The sequence below is a fragment of the Ursus maritimus genome, unplaced genomic scaffold (genome assembly GCF_017311325.1).
Source record: "Ursus maritimus isolate PB19 unplaced genomic scaffold, ASM1731132v1 scaffold_17, whole genome shotgun sequence".
Classification (NCBI taxonomy): domain Eukaryota; kingdom Metazoa; phylum Chordata; class Mammalia; order Carnivora; family Ursidae; genus Ursus; species Ursus maritimus.
Window position 1 is genome coordinate 22,273,373 of NW_024424119.1, and position 5,541 is coordinate 22,278,913.

A 5,541-nucleotide genomic window follows, 5' to 3' on the forward strand; every position below is an offset into this window, starting at 1 on the left:
GCGATCGAGCCCTGCATCAGGCTCCACACTCAGTGTGGAGTCTGCTTGAGATTCTCTCTCCATCTGCCCCTGCTCCCCAGCGAGCTTTCTCTCTCTCTCTAAAATAAATAAATAAATCTTTAAAAAACAGAGAGAGAGATGATCTTCCTCTCTGCTATGCGATGATACGCCAAGAAGGTGGCCATCTGCAGACCAAAGAGGGCCTTCGCCAGACACTGAATATGCTGACACCCTGACCTTGGACTTCCAGCCTCCAGCACTAGCAGATAATGTTTGTCGTTTAAACCCCCCAGCCCGTGATATTCTGATATAGGGACCAACACTAAAATATTTTTTTAAATCTGTTTATTTAATTATGAGAGGGAATGGGTTTAGGGTGGTTCTATATGATCAGTATATTGAATTAATAATAAGGTCATTAGAAGATTTCCAGGAGGAAATCTTGTTCGGAGAGGTTTTTTTTTTTCCTATGAATGAACAGGCCTAACAAATTGGGATAAGGGTGAAAGGTAGAAAAGATGTAGGTATCTAGATTGGTGGAAGTTTGTTTTAGTGAAAACTTAATTTTTAAATATATTTTCTCAATCGACAGAAAGGATATTAAGAATTAGGTTTCCCCAATACTACTTTTTGAAGATCAGGGGAATATTTTTAAATTTACAATTTGATGGGGAGAGAATATTAAGTTATACCAAGAAGGATGCCCTGTCAGGAGTAGTAGTTAGCCATGGAGCTTGAATAAAATAGAACACAGACACTCAGTACGACATAATGCTTTTGCCTTTACTTGATTTCCCATATGTCCATGGTGATTTAAAACAAAACAAAACCAAACAAAACCCTATACAATGCCTTCGGGATTAAACAATTGATTTCCTGGTCCAGAGAGACCAGATGTTCTTATCAGTCATAATTTAAAACCTTTGAATCTCAGAAAACAATAAGCAAACAATGAGGATTTATAAATAAAAGTTCAGCTCTATGCAGAGCTTAATGAGAGAGAAAGCACATTAAGGAATGTACAGCTGCTACAATTACTTCAGTGCAACCTGCTTGTCCATGTTTTAAACAAGTACACAGACGCCTCTAGCTCACTGAGGGGCGACGAAGTGGATGGAGAGAAAAGGGGGCTGTCAGAGTCACCTATGATTTGTGTCTCTCAAATCTAAGTATAAAGAGCAGTCCTCTATATTTAAGTGTGAGAGTGAGAGGTCTTGGTTGGATTTATTTTACTTCCCTGACACACTGGACGTGGAGGACATGTTTGGTGTTTTACTTATAAATAATCTTATAAAATATATTTCATTAAATAACATGTCATTTCCCTGTGAAAAATAATTGTCACTTACCCTACGGTTCATTCGTCATTTCGTTGTCACTCCATACAATCAAAACCCTAAAAGGTGTAATTGTACCTTTGACCAAGTAGCTAACAGGATTTGGAGTTACCCTATTCCATCAAAACATGAAATAAAGTAGACAAAATGGATGCAATCAATATTACAGATGCTGGACGTCAAGCAGCAAAGGACAGTGACATCTGAGAAAGGGGAAGCAAACAAAATCAGCCCTGTGGCTGCCATCGCTCGTGAATGGAGCGAGTTGCCAGGCCACGCCGCGTGCAGTGGGTGCAGGGAAAGGAAGCCCAGAGGGGCCCAGCAGTTGCTGTGAGGGAGGGAGATGGAGTTAGGAACTCGGGGAGGCCAACATGGCTAGAATATACAATTCCAAAGACCTAGAGAGGAGGATACAGCACAGAGAGAGGACTGTGTGTGTGTGTGTGTGTGTGTAACGCCAAAAAATTAAAATGTGTGACATTTGTATTTTAATAAGAAATTAATAAGCATGCCAAGCAGCAGGAAAATACAACCAATAAAGGGGGGAGATAATTAATTGAAACAGTTACAAAAACGACACAGATGAGAGAATTATTAGACAAGGCTATTTTTCAAGGTGAAGGAAAAAATGAGACTGTTAGAAACCTAGAAGATATAACAAAAACACAACTCAAACTTTAAGAGATGAAAAGTAATATCTGAGATAAAAATATACACTGGATGGGTTTCATGGCATATTAGACACTGTAGAAGAAGGGTTGGTGAAATTAAATAACAAAAGAATCTAAAATGTAAAACGGAGAAAGAGTGGAGAAAATGCACAGAGTTATGTTATGGCAAAGCTTCAAGCACCCTAATATGTGTACAATCATAGTTCCAAGAAGAAAAAGGGAGAATTAAAAAAAAAAAAAAAACTTAAAATGTCAAAGTTTTACAAACTTAATGAAAACTATAAACCTACAGATACAAGCTAAAAAAAAAAAAGCAAAAGCAAAAGAAACAAAAAAACTACACAAAGGCACATGATACATAAATTTCTTAATACCTACAATAAAGAGAAAACCTTAAAGGTAGTCAGAGAGAAAAGCCAGATTATATGCAGGGAAACACAGATAAAAATGAGTTTATCTACAGTAAGCAAAACAGTATGGTACTGGCCTAAATTAGATCTCTAGAGCAGAACAGAGCAGAAAGCCCAGAAACCAGGGTAGAACAACGCATACACGGTCCACTCATCTTTCACAAAGTGCCATGGAGACACAAGGGGGAAAGGACAACCTTTTCAACAAACGGTGTTAGGAAAAATAGATTTATAGAGGCAAAAGAATGAAACTGGACCTCTATTTTACACCGTTACGCCAAAAAAAAAAAAAAAATCTACTTAAAATGGATTAAAGACTTAAATATAAGACCTGAAACTGTAAAACTTTATTGAAAACATAGGGGGAAAAGATTTACGACATTGGTCTAGGCAGTCATTTCTGGACTATGACACCAAAAGCAAAGGCAACAAAAGCAAAAATAGACAAGTGGGTTGGTACCAAACGATAAAACTTCTCCACAGCAAAGCAAACAATCTACAGAGTGAAAAGGCAACCCACGGACCAGGAGAAATGGAAGGATGATGATGTTACTCCCGGACACTTATCCTTCTGCTTGGTAAAGGGCGTATCCTTTGGGCCCCCCCTGGTTGGGGCATAATGAGGGAATGGCTCAACAAGCAGATAAGGGTTTCGATGTTCCTTTTTCCCAGAACCTTCAGATTCCTTCTTCTGTGGTCTACCAAGGAAGTCCCAGCATTTCCACCGCACTCACTGTGGGCTACATCTAAGTCCAGGCATCATTATTAGTCAGACTAGCCGATGTCACCAACACTCCCTGGGGCTCTGGACGACACAGGAGACCCCACCGTTTAAAACTGCAGAAGGAACACTGGGGTGAAACATCTCAGCATGGGAACCCACCGCTTGTGATTAGGCAGCTCCCAATGACATGAGGCAGCCCCTGCAATCACACTTTTAGTGCTGGGTGGCTGCTTATACCAGGATCGCGCTCAAGTGCTCCAGTGCGTCACTTAATCTGGGTAAGATGAGATAACTTGTAAATCTTGCACAGTCATGGTCTCACAAAAACTATCAAATCCCTTAGTAGAGTCACGTGCTTGTGAGGAGATCCATTCTCTATTACTTTCACTGACCTTTTCACTAAACCTAGACTTCTTAGTGAATTCCGTGCTTTTCTGCCTCACGTTTATGGGAAGGTCTATATGACCGGACTAAGGAGCTGCATGCATTCACTTCTCTCAGCGCATTTCTTTGACTTACTTTTTTTTTTCTTCTAATATGTGTGTGAGAGGGTTAGGCCTTTAAAAGTCTCTTATTTTCTTCCTAAGCCGACTTGCTTGGAAGACAGTTTCACTTAACAATGAAGGGAAGAGGAAAGCAAGCATGCAAATATACGTAAATACCACACAAACAGGACACAGTTCTATAGGAAAAGAAGCCGAGGTAGACTGGGGTGTATTCTATGCTCTCTTACCAAGACTGAAAAATAACTTAATTGTTTCTTCCAGCTTGGCTTGTGGATTTGTTACAGGGGATTTTTTTTTTTTTAATTCTGGTAATGGAACGATTTTGTAAGTCCTTATTGTGAAGGTCCAAAGATTAAGGGATACTTGTATTTAGTTGACTTTGGGACAGAAATCATTGAATTCTACCCTTAGAATTATTACATAACCATTTACAGTTCTGTTTCATACGCTAGACTCCTTATCAAGGGAGCTCCTCCTGTTCACTTCTACTCTCTCCCTCCCGACCCACAACGAAAATTATTGTAGACATAGGTCTGAACATCACATTAACTAAACCACAACTGAAGAATGAAAATACGTTGAACCTCTAAGTGTGAATACGGTCAAAGTAATTTAAAAATAACATTTTTTCCATACGTGTATTTAACTCCTCAATTGTCTATAAATATTAGGCTGAGAAAAATCAGGAATTCACACATTCAATCAGAGATGCCGAAGTGTCTCAAGTGCACTGCTAGAGCCTGCGGGGCCCACAGTCAGCCGGCCAGAGCCGAGGGAAGACGTGCGGGCAGAAGCAGGCACGCTGGAAATGAAGAAGAGCGGGGAGGAGTACTTCACACGCATCGCCGAGAGCAAAGACCCGAGCCCCCCACCGCGCCCCTCCGCGGGGCCAGCAAAGAGATTCTCAGAGGCGGAACGTGGCCCCGGGATGCCAGGCAAGTGCGCCACAGTGACCGGCGGGACCCCAGCTCACTTCCGGGCTGGAGCCTCTGCAACGGCCGTGGCCCGTGCCTTGAGAGAAAAATCCACGGCCGTGACGGTATGGAGCAATGGCCAGACAGGGCTGTTGCCCCGGCCTCACAGGTCATCCCTCGAACCCTGATCCAGAACTGTGGGGCCGGCACCATCCGTCTACTTCCCTGCCTTCGGGCCAAGCACACCTAGGAGAATGGTGAGACCTGCGGCATACGTGGCGAGCCGGGTACCCGGGGGCACTGGAAGCCCTGGGCAACTGGGGCCACTGGCTGTAAAGCTGCAAACCTACAAGACAGCAATGGAGACAGCTGTTCTGCTACTGTGGACTGATGACATCATCTCAGGCCGCAAAAAGGAGGGTGATGACCAGAGCCCGAGAGGCAGGGCATCTGATGCTGACCAGGAGTGAGTGGCGGGCAAGGCAAACTCAACACAGAGCCAGCAGCAGGTCCCTCTTCCCGGAGCCGGACCGCCAGGGACACTGGGGATGTCTTTGTTTGGAAGGGATCAGGTTGAGGGACAGCCCCAGCCCCTTTCTGTCCCAGCTCAGTCTGCAAAGGGCGCGGACATGTAATTCTTCACTGCAAGCTTTCCACTTAGTTTGCTTCCAATGATTGCATCTAAGTCATTTGAAAAAAAATAAATAACGGTTAATATCGACTGTTAGCAAAGTGGAGGCAGGATGGAGGACTAAGTGAACTGAGTGAGGAGGGTCCGAAGAAGCAAGTACTGACACTTATGTGGCACGATCCAGATAACAGTGGAACTGGAGAACAGGAGGGTTCGGAACCTTGAATACATCAGGTCTCCTGGGAGACAGAAAAAAAGTCCATCGGGGTTTTTCTCTTCTTTTTTTTTTTTTTTTCATGAGCTATAGAAAAAGTTCCCCTTGAAAATTTTCTTGTTTCTCTGCTCACT

General features: G+C 42.8%; 1 pseudogene; it reads left to right on the forward strand.

Annotated features, from left to right (window-relative positions):
• The first annotated feature begins 1,506 nt into the window (after positions 1-1,506).
• On the forward strand, positions 1,507-5,044 carry LOC103667104 (annotated as a pseudogene).
• The last annotated feature ends 497 nt before the right edge of the window (positions 5,045-5,541 follow it).